We start from the raw sequence: 17,850 nt of genomic DNA, 5'->3' as shown, positions 1-17,850 counted from the left end.
AAATTAATGTTGTAGATGCACAATAACCGAGAACGAGAAGCTGTCCGGTAAGAGGAACGGGAAAGTTGACCATGTTTTAACTTTCTCATTCCCGTTATATTCCCGGAACCAATCAGAAGGCAGTATTAAAAATACTGTCAAATGTCCAATAAAAATTTGTTATTAGAAGTGTGTGATCAAGTTTTAGTGACAATTTTTATACATTTTGCATTAAAATAAATGACGAACGATTGATTTCTTTATTGGAAAAATGTCCTCATCCGTATGATTGATGTAGATCATAGTACGTACTTAATTAGATAATGATTAATTAGATGGTAATTAGATACAATAATAATATAAATATTTGAATGATATGATTTTTATCTTTATACTGACAAACCTTTGCGATTGCACACATATTGTGTAAATTAGTTCCAAGATTATAAAAAACGAAAATATTATAAAAGCTCGTCATCAAATAAATCCATATTTTTAGAGTTAACAGACATGTTCTTTTAATAAAATTAGAAAAAGATCGTTCCACAAAATTTATTTTGAGAAGAAAAATAATTAATAGCACAAGTGACAGTAACACAAAACAGCTGTTTACCATTTAATTGTGAATCTGCTTATGCTTTCAGTTTCCGTTCTCGTTCCCGTTTCCGTTCTCGTTCCCGTTCCCGGTCAATTGTGCAGCCGCCTTAATATTATAGCTTTGTTCGTGGAGACAATCCATGATTGGTTTCTGACTGAAGCGCATGCGCAGTTCCGTTTTCAAGCACTTGAAAACGGACTGTGCATGCGCACAAGTCAAAAACTATTCATGGACTGTGCGAACAAAGCTACTACCGATTTGGCTCCACCTTAGACAAGGAAAAAAGAGAGGACGGGTAACACTCATTTAAAACACACGTTCCAAAAGTGAAGCCAGTTTTTGGTTTATTTGTCACCAGAAACATGGCGGTCACGCGGGTCACGTCAAAAATAACAATGGGTTGCCAGTGGTGGGTGTTCGTTGAAGGTTAAAATTTCATAAAAAATAAAGTAAATCATCATCTAAAATTCGTAATAAAAACATATGTATGTATTGAAACATTTGTACGTAATATGAGCAACTTAATAAAACATTTACCGTACACAAATTCTTCATTTTAAATACATTTCATGTTTTTATTTTAAATATTCAATGCATAACAATACCCCAAAGATACGTCGATGATCAAAATCTCTGGTGTCGGTTTGGCTTCACTTTTGGTCATGTGGTTGCGTTCATCAAACAGAGAGCTTGGAATCGGATTGCAATCGGATTGGAAGCTCTTTTACTAGTGAACGGTGCGCTGAATATGGAGACCTGTAAAGGCCGCGTCTCACCATCAAATAATTTGATCAAACAGTTTGAGCAAACTTGACGTACGAGAGGAAGTACGTCAAAGTGACGTCACAATTGCAGTTTGTTGAAATTCTAAAAATCGGTGTTCTCACGATCAGTCTAGTTTGATCAAATTTTCTGTATTAAGAGTTGTCTAACTTGTTTGAACTTAATCTAATCCACAATGAAAATTGAAAATGAAATGGCTGGAGTGAGGAGTGCTGAAGGGAGTTGTGACTTTACTTTGTTGTCAAGTACTAAGTAGGGCACCTATTACCACTGTTCGAGCATATCAGGCAGAAAAAATAGAAAAGAAAGAATGTAGGCTAGCTGGACTTTTTCCATGAAATGAAAGCCCTAATAAAAACTAAATTGTGTACAAGAAGACATTGGGAAAAATACATCTATGAGTGAAAGCATCAACAGTGCGAACATGTACGAATCAAAGATTGAATTAACAGTAGTTAATCAATTAAATTAACCTATGTATTTATATTTAAACAATATTGTTCTTTACAGATTAATTGTTGCTTTACGCTATGTAGGCACAGGGCTCACATTAAAAAGGGTAAGCTTTTCCACGACAATTGCATATAATTTTTCTAAATTAGCAATAAATTTAATAGCAAATGGCAGTTTTCACATTGTCTAGAAGCTATGGATGGAAACATGGTGAACTTCCAACCTCTCAGAAGGGATACTATAGAACTGACAGCCATTACTTTTTGCTGTATTATATTATGCAGATGGTCAATTTCTTATTGCAGATATAAGAAGAAATGATCCAAATATATCAGATTTGAATTTCAGATTTTTTTAATAGCTATTGGTGCAGTTAGCAACATTCGGCTGTGAATAAGTTTAAAATGTAAATTATTTTAGTGCGTTTTTAGTTAAACCTTATTGTATATTTGAAGATTTACAATTATTATTACACTGATAATTAATATAATTAGTTTTATTAATATTATGAGTGGCCAAAATAAATAAAAATAAAACAAGTGTTTTATTTCGACTAACAAACCAGAAACAATCCTACTACTAGTGCAGTGATGTTAAAAAGGGATTTAAAAATGGTGTGCTGTATTTTTAAACTGGATATCAAGTAAATGATATATGTCATATCAACAAAGTTATTTCCTAGTGCTAATGGCACAGCTCAAGATGGACTAGGTACCAAGATCAAAATCAACAGATGCCAGGTTTATCCACACAAATGCAATCAATTATCCCACAATATTTATCACAACCAAATCCTTAGCCTTTCAACCTAAACCTAGTAGGTAGTTGGTACATATATATCAAAACCCACAAGCATTCCAACACTTGGACGAATAATAAGCCCCAAACTCTGTCTATGAATTGTAGAAGGTAGAAAGTAACAAACCAAAAAGCAATCAGAAGTCCTGATGAGAAAAAATCTAGAAAACAAACAAGAGTAACCATTGGCTACAAAAGCTGCTGTACATAAATAACTTGTTTAGTATGCACGCTAAAGAAAGCAAAGAAGGAAATCAAGGAAGGAAAGATCAACAAAACAATTTTAATATGTAGCGAAGCCACCACTGATATACATTGTCTCACAGCTTAAATGATGCAGTCACTACTCAATAGGGCTTTTCATCAATTGTCATTTGTTTCGAGCTTCTGTCATATGTTGTATAATATTAATATACAGGGATTATTCAACATATGACAGACGCTCGAAACAAATGACTGAATGAAAAGCTCTATAAAACTAGCTTGTGTCAGTTGCTCAATATGTATTAGAAAAAAATTACATACTGAAAGTAAGTTAGTATAAGTCTTTTAAAATAGCATAAGCTGTTTTGGGTTTCAAGTATACCATACTTAAATATTAATAAACCTTTGAAATAAATTTAATTATTTAGGATATTACAAAAGAATAATCTACATGAACTGCAAGAAATAAATCTATCAGCCAAAGAAATGGGCATATTACATTATTTGTGTTCACTAGGGAGCATATTAACAAAGATTGTAACTTTTGGAATTCAGTAATATTTGCTGATGAAAATAAACTTGTTTGGGTCCGATAGACTAAAGAACTAAGACTAAAAAAAAATGAAAGCACGTAGGAGGTGGAGTGATGATGTGGGGGTGTATGTTGTCTGCAGGAGTACGTAACGTGCATTTTATTAACAGTAATATGAACCAATACATATATTTGGATATACTAACACATCGTCTCACTGCTAGTGCTCAAAAATTACGTATCGATGATAATTACCCATTTTATCAGGACATTGATCCAAAACATATATGTGAAATTTAATAAAAAATTTTCTTCTTGGTAAAAGGTATATTAGTTTAAAAAGCCCTAAAGGTCTACAAACATGTGAACAAAACGTTTTCGCTCTGTAACAAGAGCATCATCAGCATAGTTAAGAGGTGGCAGGCAACAATATAACATAATGACCTAATTACCTTTTGACCCACTTACAACGTGTGGGAGTCATATGTTGCTTTAGGGCCGTATCCTTAGGAATTTCTATCCATCCTTTGGATTTTTCAAATGTAGTTATTTATATAAGACTTTTGTCTCCTTTTTAAAGGGCTTTGACCTTTGTATTTTTTTTTTGGTTGGCTCACCATGTTCTTGTAACACTGATGATGCTCTTGTTACAGAGCGAAAATGTTTTGTACACATGTTTGTAGCCCTTTAGGGCTTTTTAAACTAATATACCATTTACCAAGAAGAAAATTTTTTATTAAATTTCACTTGTAATTAATGGTATACAGCCAACTACAAGAAGTTCTTCCTTGTGGATTTTCAAAACATATAATGTTATATCGGGTTCATATTTGGTTGCTTTATAAGTGCTGAAATGTCATTAAAACACCAGCCCAGTCACCAGATTTGAATGTTATTGAAAATTTGTGACATTAAAAAATAACATAAATAGTACCCCAACTGTAACTGATAATAAAGAAGGATGTATAAAATATTAGCAATCATAGTTCACTGCCTTGTGTTTATTTTCTCATTCTTATTTAAAAGTTTGCTTTATCATTTTAGCTGACATCAAAATCATACATAAAATAATTCAAGGTATTTAAGTATGGTACATTAAAAACCCAAAACATATAGCTTGTGCTATGTTAGAAGACGTATAGTAACTTACTTTCGGTATCAGTATGTAATTATTTTCTAATCAATATTGAGCTAGTGACTGCATCATTTCAGAATTTAAGCTGTGAGTCACTCTAGGTGTTGTAGTAATCAGAATCAGTAATATAATAATATTATTGTTCATAAAATAGGACTTTTCAACGCTTCTCATTTGTTTGAATATTAATTTATTTACTAAAAATTAAAATTCCATCATGTTATGTCTAACAGCTGATTGTCATTTGTCGAGTTTGAGCAAACTGACCTTGAATTATGCCTTGAATCAGATGTTCAGGATGTGACGTCACTAACTTTCACTTTGTGTCACTAACTGTCAAGTTTGATCAAATAACTGTCAATTATTTGATGGTGAGACGGGGCCTTAAGAAGGAGTGGAAACGCAATGCATCGTTTGTGGGCTAACTTTTCAACCTCTAATTCAACTTTCAGCAATCGCCGCTAGAGGCGCAAGTGTTCGAATAGGTGCTACAAATACATTAGCTCTTATGGACTTATTTAATATTTTACTCATTTTATTTTTGTTTTTAGCGTAATTAGACATTAATTTATTGATGGATTGTAGCTGAATATGTTTTATGCCAAAAATAAATTATTTTAACCTTATAACATATCGACGTGTGGTAAAAAGTGTATTCTTTATATACCATTGTAGATGGAGATGTGACATCGAATTTAAATTTGTCATTACTTTAATATGTAGGACAGCTTATTTTGAAGCGGAAATATTTTGTCACATTATCTAACTGCCACATTTATATACCAATGGTATTTCAACGGCAAATTAATTTTTTAATATCTTTGTAACTGATATTAAAAAGTTTGTTAGTTGAAAAAATTGACTTAACTGTACGTAATTGTTTTTAAAAAGTTTAAAAAGTTATTTAAATAATTTGAAGTTTATTGATCAATTTTTTTTAATTAGGTATTCTTTTTATCAAAATTTAAACTGCTTTTTTTTAATACTTCATTTATCTATATTCTGAAAGCTTACCTATCAGATGTTTAAATTTAGTTAATAAAAATATATGTCTATAAACTACGCAGACGATAGTCTGACTTTTATAAAATTAATGTTAATTTTTGTGAAATATTTTGTCTCAAAAAATGCATTGTTTCGACAGAAAAACTTTCAAGATCGTCCTACTATTATCACTATAATTTTCAGGTTAAAATAAAAACCAATAAGAGGCACAAATTTTATTTACACCGAATAGGTTTAATCCACGAACGTTATAAATAACATAAAGACAAATCTTTATAAAAAGTCTTTATTAACTTCGTTAAGTTCCCTTTTGAATTTTTTATCGGAACGATAACTCGATATAAATCCCGGTACGAAGCAAGTTCTTTTAGTGTAAGCTTTCTTGGCACTCATATTTAAATAATATTAACCACCAAAACCAATAATCTTATATTAACTACGAATAATTAATTATTTTCGAAATTTTCACATTCACTCCAATGCAAAAGTAGCATCTATTTCTACGCCACCGCCGCCCTAGCGAGAAACCAAGCAAACAGGCAAAATTGTGTACAAAAATTTCAAGGTCGTCCTATCTCGATTCCTCTCCTCTGTGTAGGTCTCCATAGCGCTGAATTAATCGGATTGGAAGCGCTCGCCATTTTATTCAGCCTTAAATTTGTTATTGTGCTGTGATAGCTGAATCCCGCCAACTTTAAAATTAAGTTCAAAGTAAAATGGACAATTTAATTAAAATTGAATATAAATACAATAATTATTGTATGTAATTTATTGTAAATATTTGTAGTTCTTATTTATATGTATCCTATATATAGTTAATATCTAAATTAAGTTAGAACTATTTGTGTTTTTTTATTTATATAGTTACTAGAAATATTAACACAATATGTGTATAGTAGATACCTAACTCATTTATTTTCCAACAATCCAGTTTTTGATTGATTCACAAATCTTATAAAAATTGGTATTGATTGCATACCAACTATTTGTAATTAATATTTACCTACAATAAAATTAAATTTAATATAGGTAGGTAGATACCTATACAATAATACTCCATATTAGTTATTTTCAATAATATTTCCAATTTTTTATTCTTCTTCACCCACCGTTATATTATTAATTTCTTTATTTAGCATACCTACTCAATATTGCATTTATCCAGAACATTATTGCCTTCTATATTATAAAATTGTGTAAAACACAATGTTCGTTAATCGAATATTTTCTGTATCAAATTTTAATCCTCTAATTTTGCATTTTATTAGTTCAAACCTTTCTACAGCTGACCGAATCTTTAATTTTGTTGAATACCCAGTAAAAATAAGCAACGGCAAATCTAGGGGATTTTTGTTATTGTATGATGTAGTTGGAAACAATGTTATATAAGTGTCAGATGTCAACTGTAAGCAAAAATAAGTGTCAAGGAAAAATAAATGTTGATTTTGATGTTTAAGTTATTTGTAGAATTATTGAGTTTTCTTTTAAAATAAAACTGACTAGAAGTACTTCGGTGTTTAATTAACATCCACGCAATTCTGCAAAACATCAGGTTATGGCCCAGATCACTTGTTTCGTGAGTATTTCGCCAGTAAAAAAGTCAGTGTTGAAGAGCCTGTGTCGGTAGTTTGCCGCGGCCAACGAAAATAAAAAAAAAGAAAAGCTGAAAAAAAGGTGAAAAAGAAGCTCGAGTATATATACATAAAAAAAGAAAAACATAAATCCGAAAAATGGAAAATTCATCGGCTGCGTTGAAACTTAGTGGTGGTGACAACTGGGTAGCCTGGAAATTTCAAACAAGGGTAGTGCTAAAAAGCCGTGGTTATTATGACATAGTAATAGGAAAGTCTGTGAGACCGAGCACTACTGGAGATGACCAAAAGAAATGGGATGCTAGTGATTCAAAAGCACAAGAATTTATAGTAACCAGAATAGAGCAAGGCCCTATGACACACATTTTATCCTGTGAGACCTCGAAAGATATGTGGACAAAGTTGAAGTCTGTCTACGACAAAGAGTCAGAGGTGAGCATTCATTTAATGCAACAAAAGTTTTTTCTCTTGGAGTTTTCATCAGGTAAAAATGTTGCCTCATTCATATCACAGCTTGAAGAGATAAAAAATAAGCTAAAGCAAGCTGGTGAAGAGCTGTCCGATAAAATGATCATGACAAAAATACTTATGGCATTGCCAGAGGAATATAAGCATTTTCGATCCGCATGGGAATCCGTACCATCTGATAAACAAACCCTAGATGAACTTACATCAAGACTACTTATCGAAGAAGAAAGAAGTAAGTCAGCACAGGGCAGCACAGCATTGGCGATGAAAAGTGATACAAGCAGAGAATTTAAAGGGCAAAAGAAAACCAGATTAAAGTGCCATTTTTGTGGCAGAGGTGGCCATATTGCGAAAAATTGCTTTTTCAAGAAGAAAGAGAGAGATAATAATAGCCAGAAAGACATAAAAGTATGCAGTCAATGTAAAAGACGAGGACACAACTTACAAGAGTGTTGGTTTAATAAAAATAAAAATGAAAAACAACAGACAAGCAGAGAAGAAAATAAAATTGACAGTAATGCATTCATGGTATATACTGGGAGTAAGAAAAATAAAAATGAATGGTGCTTGGACACAGGAGCTAGCGAACATATGTGCTGGAATCAAGATCTGTTTGAAGAATTGATAGAGATAAGCTATAAAAAACAAGTAAAAGTCGGAAATGGAGAAAAATTACCAGTTAAAGGTATTGGAAAAATAACTCTATGGGCATTTAATGGTAAGAAATTTATAAAGTCAACCCTGTCAGATGTATTATTTGTGCCAGATTTACAATTTAATTTATTCTCAGCTGGATGTGCCTTAGATAAAGGTTATAAGATGTTTTCAAACAATGAAAAATGTGAATTTTATAATGACAAAGGAGAAATAAGAGCATTGGCAACACGGGATAACAAATTATACAAAATGTTATTCTCACAAGAACAAAACACTGAAACCTTTGCAAATATTTTAATTTCGGAACGCACCCCTAACGAAAACTTGTCTGACGGTCAAGTTCAAGAAAACAGCTGTTTAGTAGATGTATTTTTATCAGAGTGTAATTCTGCAAAAACAACAGAAAGTTTGAGAGTTTGGCACTGCAGACTAGCACATCAAAATACTACATATGTGAGAAACTTTTTAAGGCAAAATAACATTGATTTTATAGACGAAAAATTCGTGTGTGAACAGTGTTTAACAGGTAAACAACACAGAATACCATTCAAGTTAAGTGAATCAAGAGCAAGTGAGCCATTACAATTAGTGCATACAGACGTATGTGGCCCTATGGAAGAAGAGTCTTTAGGGGGAAATAGGTATTTCCTGTTGTTAAAGGATGACTATACAAATTATAGGTACGCGTATTTCATGAAAAATAAATCAGAAGTTAAGAAACACCTTAAAAATTTTATATCATTAGCCGAGAGAGAGACAGGCTGCAAGATGAAAAATTTACGATCAGATAACGGTTTAGAGTTTATGAACCAAGAAATAAAGGAGATGCTTGACTATCAAGGCATAAAACATCAGAGATCAGTAGTGTATACGCCTCAGCAGAACGGTAGGGCTGAGAGGGAAAATAGAACCCTAGTTGAATCAGCCCGAACTATGATACAAGGGCAAAAGTTGAATAAAAACTTGTGGGCAGAGGCCATACATACAGCAGTGTATGTTTTAAACCGAACAGGCCCTAGTAGCATAAAAAATGTGACACCTTATGAATTATGGTACAAAAAGAAAGTCAATAATATTTCTACACTCAAGAGTTTTGGTTCTAGAGTATCAGTGCATGTCCCAAAAGAGAAGAGATTAAAATGGGATGCAAAAAATATGTTTGGTTTCTTTATTGGCTACAGTGAGGATGTAAAAGGTTACAAAATATTTGTCCCAGACAAAAATAAAGTTGAAATTCATCGAGATGTCATATTTTTGCCCGAGAAAACCATAGAAATAAAAAATGGGGAGACAGACATGAATAAAAACATACAGATGATATGTGAGGAGATAAAGTCAGAAGAAGATGACAGTGAAGCAGAAGAACCTCAAAATAATAGAGAAGAAAGCAGTGAGAGTGACCTCGAAACTGATAGCAGTGTTGAAGATGTGAATGAAATAGAGCAGGAGCATGGATATGACCTGAGAAGACATATAAAAAGACCCTCAAGATATGATGATTATGTTCTGGATGATGACGAAATGAGTTTGTTGACTTTTAGTGATGATGAAGAACCCCAGACGTATGATGATGCAGTGGCCAGTAGTGAGTGTAAAAATTGGAAGAAAGCTATGCAATCAGAAATAAATGCGTTGCTAGAAAATGAAACATGGGAGTTTGTGCAAAGTAGTGATGGTCAAAAAGTCATTGAGTGCAAGTGGGTGTTCAAGAAAAAGAAAAATGAAAATGGTAAAGTAGTGAAATATAAAGCTCGTGTGGTAGCTAGAGGTTTTCAACAAATTGGTATGTTTTTTAATGATATTTATAGTCCAGTAGCAAAATTACCATCAATAAGGATTTTCTTAGCCATGTGTAATACTTTTGATATGAAAATTCATCAAGTAGATGTTTGTAGTGCATTTCTAAATGGGGATATTAAAGAAAATGTTTTTATTTCACTCCCAAAGGGATTTAAAGAAAAAGAGGGCACTATTTGCAAATTAAGAAAATCCTTATATGGTTTGAAAAGTTCACCTAAAAATTGGAATGACAAATTTCATAATTTGATGCAAAATTTGAGTTTTTCAAGATCTGAATATGAATATTGTCTTTATATTAAAGTAAATGAAAAAGGTAGGATATACATTTTGCTGTATGTTGATGATTTGCTGTTGGCAGGTACAAATGATCAAGAAGTTGAGAAAATAAAATACATTTTAAACAAAAACTTCAAAATGAACGACTTAGGTCAAATAAAACATTTTTTGGGTATGTGCATAACTCAAAATTTGTCTGAAGGCAAAATAAAAATTAATCAAACTGTTTACTTAAAAAATGTTTTGAAGAAATTTGACATGTCAAGCTGCAAACCATCAACAACACCAATGGATAATAATTTTCACCACGATTTTCTCAAACGAAAAAAATCTGAGAGCATGGAGATAGAAAAGAAATGTAGAGTTGCTATAGGATGTTTGATGTATGCAATGTTATGCTCAAGACCAGATTTGTGTATAGCTATAGGTATATTAAGCAGGTATCAAACATGTGCAAGTAACGATTTGTGGGTAGCAATAAAAAGAGTATTGAGATATATTCAAAGCACAGTTACTATGAGTTTGATATACTATAAACATAAATATAAACAGGAAAATTTGATAGTAGGGTACTCAGATTCAGATTGGGCAGGTGACCGTACTGATAGAAAATCTACATCAGGATATGTATTCAAAGTTTTTAATTGCACGGTGTCATGGGCATCACGGAAACAGTCTACAGTCAGTTTGTCCTCTACTGAAGCTGAATATGTTGCACTAAGTGTATGTGTGAGTGAAGCATGTTGGCTAAGATACTTAATGTATGATTTAAAAATAAAACCTGATTATGTAGCGGTTCTAATTCATGCAGACAATCAAAGCGCTATAAGGGTTAGTAGAAATCCGGAATTTCATAAGAGACTAAAACATGTTGATATTAGATTTCATTTTGTACAAGATAAAATTAAGGAAAATATTGTTGTATTAAAATATCTTAATACAAGTGACCAACAGGCTGACATATGTACAAAACCATTAGGTTTAACTCTGTTTAAAAAATTTAGAGAGTTGCTAGGTTTAGAATAAAAAATTAATTTAGATCTAGGAGATTTACCGTTGAGGGGGGGTGTTGAATACCCAGTAAAAATAAGCAACGGCAAATCTAGGGGATTTTTGTTATTGTATGATGTAGTTGGAAACAATGTTATATAAGTGTCAGATGTCAACTGTAAGCAAAAATAAGTGTCAAGGAAAAATAAATGTTGATTTTGATGTTTAAGTTATTTGTAGAATTATTGAGTTTTCTTTTAAAATAAAACTGACTAGAAGTACTTCGGTGTTTAATTAACATCCACGCAATTCTGCAAAACATCAAATTTATTATCAAAATTTTCTTGTTCTTGTAATAAACGTTTATTATTCTGGTAAGATTTCATTAAGTTAAGTATCTAGATATGCTGAATTTTGAATGAGATATATATTCGCTGGTAAAATGGAATCTGCTCGAGTTAAATAGTTAATAGGCCTGGATCCTGCATACCAAAAGAAAGTTTATTAATAGCAAGCTGAAAATTTATTATTAGCTTAACGGTGTCTAGTCGGACAAACTTTGATGTTTTAATTTAAAACAAACACTGGAACGGGAAGTTTTAATTGTTGAACAGGTTACAGGTTTCGAACGTCAGACTACAAAAACGTCTCATGTATTGTGTCGGACATAACTTCCAATTGATTTGCTACTCTTTCATTAGCATGCAAAATCAGACTGCTATTTATCACCAATATAATTCCTATCCTCTGACATGTTCTACGTGTCGGAATTATTAAAATGCCCAACATAGAGAGAGAGACATACTTTATTGATACAATGTACTAAAAGGCCATCGACCAAAGTCTTTCAGCCAACTGCCCAACATATTTTTCGGACAAAAATTTTTTCATATATTATAATATACAAAGTTTGCTATTGAATAAACTTAAAAACAACCTGCTAGTTTTCACAATCATAAACTTGTCAGGATGGCACGTTCCACAATTAAGGCTTCCCCTGTTCCAGTGTTTCTATACATCAAAGTGTGTCCAACTAGACACTGTTAAGCTATTAACAAATCTGAGCTTGCTATTAATCAACTTTTTTTTGGTATGCGGGATCCAGGCCTAGGTACGAAATTTTTAAAAGTAGACGTTTTAAAAAAATTTAATTATACAGTTTAAACAGCTTTTTCAAAACTATTTACAATCATATTATTTGTTGTCATTTCATGGAATTAGGCATACTCCAAATTTAATATAAGTACTATGAAAAAAGAACTAGAGGGAGATATAATCTATTTTTTAATAAGATTCTTTGATCACAACCAACTAACTCTTGAGATAAACTGGGAATGCAGTAGACATCCCTTTATGATGCTCATACAGAAGCACATTTCCAAGCAATCTTACATTACAAAGTTGTTGCTGGCATCCTATAAAGGGAAAAAATAATTATTTTGCATGGTTACGTTATCTTGAAGCTGTATTCGATAAAAAATTCTGAAACGAGAAAGCTCACTTTAATACTTATCTGGGCAAGACATTTTACTTCCATATAAAAGACATGGCGTTTCGGGCCTATTGAGCCCCACTTGCCCGGATAAGGGTTAAAACAGTAAAAGAAAACGCAGCAGCATAAGGTACTGTTAGTTGGGAGCACTCTGAAGACCACCATGTGTTCGTTGTTCTCTGATAATACCATCAATACAGATAGAATTATTTCTACGAGTATGGCTATGTCAAACGAAATAAGGATTGAGAGACCTTTTAGATGCTCTCAGTGAAACAAATGCAATTTTAGAGCCACAACCAAATACTAGGAACGCTAAGGAAGAAATTCCTCTTATTAAAAAAAGAATGGAGGGACAATTCTTGTTAACAAATTCTGCTTAACAATGGAGGGACAATTCTTGTTAACAAATTCTGCTTAACAATGGAGGAGGAAGATATATGAAAGGTTGTGTTACAATACATTTAGTTTTTATCTAAGCATGAAAATAAATATTATAACCACATTTGTACTACATTTATTTTCAAACAAACCAGTTTTTTATTGATTCACAAAATTTTTTTATTGATTACGATTTACAATTAACCCATTCGCAGATACGACTATATATGCATGTACTTACAAAGGGAAATTACTGTCTGCATATGAAAATGTGTCCACAAATGTGTTAATACAATATTTACAATAAAATTATATTATAGAATATTTACAATAAAATTAAACTCAATATACACATTGATATTCAAGATTAGTTATTTCCAATTTTTTGTAATTCTATATTATTTGGGTGAAAATCTTATGTCCAGAGCTCTTTGGCAAACCAAACGTATCCCCAGCAACAAATTATCTGGTTTACTTAGCATCCACATCATAAACATTAATTTTTTCCAATAGAATTATTCTGTTTTCAAATTGGTGGATATGACCAATACAATTAAATAGTTCCTGGAAATATAACAATATAATATACATGATGTTATTAATTTGTTATACAATTTTACCTGGAAAGTAGTTCTGGACATAGGAAAATGTTCTCTAAATTGGATATTGAATTATGGTTTATATATATATTTAATTTCATCTCATCCTTCTGGAATAATTTGAGGTAGGTACATCTGCTAAATGTATAACGGCATTTGCTAATTTCGTCCCCAAACAAAAGTTCTTCAAGAATATTATCCATTTTAGTTTAGACAGTTTCAGTTTTATTTAAAATAAAAACAAAACTGTCTAGGTTTAGGTTATAAATTATATAAACAAAGAATAAAAACATAAACAAATGGAACACAGAACACTCTCAATCGAATGTCAAACGTCAGTCGTTCACTAGTAAAAAAACTGTCAGCGTTTCAGCGCAAATTAATCGGATTGCACTCGGATTATTCTGGTGAACGCGACCACTACTCGTCCTCTCTCTTTCCTTGTCTAAGGGCTCCACAAATTTTTGACAGCATTTTACCGATTTTATTTTTTTTTCGTTTGGGAACACTGGCCATAGTGGGTGAGGGTGATTGAAATCAAAAGGGCCTGATTCTAATTCATTTCGACAGTCGCAATCATAGAAGAGTGGTCGCAATTTCATTTCGACACCGCCATGACAGCCGGAGAGTATAGCGATTCTTGGGGATATTAACCTTATTATGTTGAGACTGCTCAGAATTTGGGTTGGCGCTTCGGTTTCTTGGATTTTGTTGATAGTCTGGGAAAATTATCGAAAAAATACCATTTTTGGGAAAAATTATTTACCAGCTATTTTATTGCTAAAATCGAATCTTAAGATTGCATATATTAGTAATATGGGGTATGACAAGTCCGCAGAAAGTGTGTTATTTTATTTATAAACAAATTAGCACTCTTAAATCTTCTTTTTTTTTTTCAATTAGTGGTCTGTAACTCCTATAATTTTTCCTTTGAGCCAAAAACACTCAAATAAAAATTCACCGTAATTTAGTTCTGCACAAAGTTATTTTTTTTCCGATTTCCTTCAACAAAAATTTTACTCAGAAAATCCGAGTTTTCCCAAAAAATCTGCCATTTTCAATTAAAATTTTAGGGAAGTACCTAATTATTTATCAATAATTAAATAATTGAAGACATGAAAGATTTATTATAGTAGATTATACAGAGGGGCTAAATTATGGAATAAATTCATTTCTTTAAAACGGACGATTTTGGAGCAAAATCCCGAAAGAGGTCGATTTTTATTTTTAAATTACAATTTTTTGGCATATATTTCATACTAGTGACGTCATCCATCTGAGCGTGATGACGTAATCGATAATTTTGTTAATGGGAATAGGGGTCGTGTGGTAGGTCATTTGAAAGGGCGTTTAATTCTCTATTCAGTAATATAAACATTAATATCATTAGGTATTTATACAGGGTTGCCAAAAAAAATTTTGAATTAAATTAATTGGCGCAAAAAGAAGAATGTATGTAATTTATTTAACTCAAAATACATTGTACTGCTGTCAGAAAATAGAAAAAAAGGTTTATTTCACAAATAAACATTTCTTTTCGCTTAAATTAAATCACAAACAGCCTCCCTTCTACCTATTGGCAGTTTGAACTTTTAATTTAAGCTAAAAGCAATGTTTATTTGCAAAATAAACATTTTTTTCTATTTTCTGACAGCAATAGAATGTATTTTGAGTTAAATAAATTACATGCATTCTTCTTCTTGCGTCAATTAATTTAATTCAAAATTTTTTTTGGCCTCCCTGCATAAATAATGATATTAATGTTTATAATACTGAATAGAGCATTGAACGCCTTTGTAAATGAGCTACAACACGAACCCATATTCCTATTTAAAAAAATAATTACGTCATCACGCTCGGATGGATGACGTCACTAGTTTGAAATATATGCCAAGAAATTTAATTTAAAAATAAAAATCGACCTGTTTCGGGATTTTTCTCTAAAATCGTCCATTTTAGAGAAAATGAATTTATTCCATAATTTAGCCCCTGTCTGCATATCAGGAGACCGGCGACAATCTAACCAATAGTTTAGCAATAATTAAAATGTTAATTAAAAAATTTCGGTCGAAATAATAACCAGAAAGATTATGATACACCAGAATAACTATGATTTTCATATAAAAAAGCACTATACCTATTCAACGTACCTTACAGGATTGAAATTGGACCATTTGAGCGGTCTCAGGAATGTTATAAAGAAACAATTTTTTGGCTTATAAACAAATAGAACCCCTCAGAAAATATTAGATTAAATTAAATTAAGTTAACGCTGTTGAAAAGAGCACGGCTTCTGTGTCCTTTTCGAAGAAAAACAAATTGAATTGCGAGGAGTGATTCCAGGTATAACCGGTCAAATTTGACCGGCATTTGCGACAGAGTTATAAACAACAGGATTTTAATCTTTGAACCATTAGATACCTTTTAATTCCGGTCCTCTTTGTACATACAAATTTTCATATCTTCAAGACACTCATAACAAAAAAGATTTATGTCACTGTCACCAAATTATTTAATTATTGATAAATAATTACTTCCCTCAAATTTTAGTTGAAAATTAAAGATTTTGTTTGGAAAACCCGAATTTTCCGAAGAAAATTTCCGTCGAAGGAAATTGGAATAAATTATCAATGTGCAGAATTAAATTACTGTCAATTTTTATGTGAGTGTTTTGGTTTAAAGTTAAAATTTTCGGAGTTATAGAGCAATAATAAAAAAAAAAGATTTCGGAGTGCTAATTTGTTTATAAACAAAATAGCACACTTTCTGTGGACTTTGCACAGCTATATTACTAATATAGGAAATCTTAAGATTTGATTTCAGCATGTCCAGCAATAAAATAGCTGGTAATTAATTTTCCTTGTTTTTTACTAATTTTCCCAGATTATTACCTCACATCTTTCATTGAGTTGATGATTCATGTTGTGGACATTCTCAATTATTATATTTCTAATTTAATACTATTCTATCTAATTCCTCAAAACAAGCAAATTTCAATTAAACCCAGCTATATTATAATACCTTTTGATTTAGTTTTCCTTGCAAGAAATAAACAAAACACATCTAAACTAAACCTAACCTCGCTTTTGGCCATTCATTCATCTCCGTCAGGGTTGCCAGATTGGGGGAATTTCCCCCAAATTTGGGGTATTTTTTCTTGTTTGGGGGATTTTTTGGGGGTATACACTGAATGGGGGATTTTTTGGAGAAAAATTTTTTCGCATTGGGGTTTTTTGGGGTATAATTTTAAGAACACATTCCATTTCTTGGCCGATTTTGAATTTCAAGTTAAACTGTGATTCACAAAAATCTTTGAATATTCATCTGAATTCATTTAAAATCGATTCTGCCATCTAGTACAAACTACTTAACTTATTTTGTAAAGCATTACAGTTTTCTTCAACAGCGACACAACAAAATTTGGTTTTTGTGCGCTTGATGGTGTATTTAAATATTCATAATGTGAAACACAGAAAATCATATCTCCTATTGTTTAACTTTATTTACTTTTCTAGAATTAACTTTGAAGAAGGTTGTATTTCTGGTGTGTTCAATAATACGCATAATTTATTTAAATTAGTGTTTGTAGACGTGTTAATCTAAAAATATGCCTAAAGAAAAGGAGTATACCCGAAAATACCGACTTGCTTGGGAATCGGATGCTGAACTTAAAGGAAGGTAATCTGTTTAATAGAATTTTAATGGTGTGGGTCATTAATAATTAATTATTCTATGTATGATGGATTGGTCCTGTATCAGAAGATGACACAAAATCATTTTGTAAGATATGTAAATGGCAGATTTATAATATATTGTATAAAATTTACGCTGTGTCTAGGTACACGCTAACGTGTACGCAAATAAAAAAGTTAGGTACACGCGAATTAAACTTCATCAAGCTAGTGACGTCATTATTTAGCGTGCGCAGTGACTGTATACTTTGGTACACGCTATTTTGATAAGTTTAGTGTTTGTCTGATAGAAAAATATTGGTTATTAAGGGAAGGGAAGCAGAACTATTCAGATATTTCAAACTTAATTGTAATAAATCAATGTGTACCTATATTGTATAAAAGTATAATATAAGTACTATTATATATTATTATAA

The 17,850-nt window shown here is 31.6% G+C and overlaps 1 long non-coding RNA gene across 1 annotated transcript; it reads left to right on the top strand.

Annotated features, from left to right (window-relative positions):
* Window positions 1–1,339: 1,339 nt before the first annotated feature.
* LOC126878868 (uncharacterized) lies at window positions 1,340–2,303 on the top strand. Its single transcript, XR_007695845.1, has 2 exons — window positions 1,340–1,919; window positions 1,978–2,303. It is a non-coding gene; the product is annotated as an uncharacterized LOC126878868 (long non-coding RNA).
* The last annotated feature ends 15,547 nt before the right edge of the window (window positions 2,304–17,850 follow it).

This window comes from Diabrotica virgifera, chromosome 1 (genome assembly GCF_917563875.1).
Source record: "Diabrotica virgifera virgifera chromosome 1, PGI_DIABVI_V3a".
In the NCBI taxonomy this organism is placed as follows: Eukaryota; Metazoa; Arthropoda; class Insecta; order Coleoptera; family Chrysomelidae; genus Diabrotica; species Diabrotica virgifera.
Note: the sequence above shows the minus strand (reverse complement) of the source record. Positions and strands in the feature narration are given on the sequence as shown.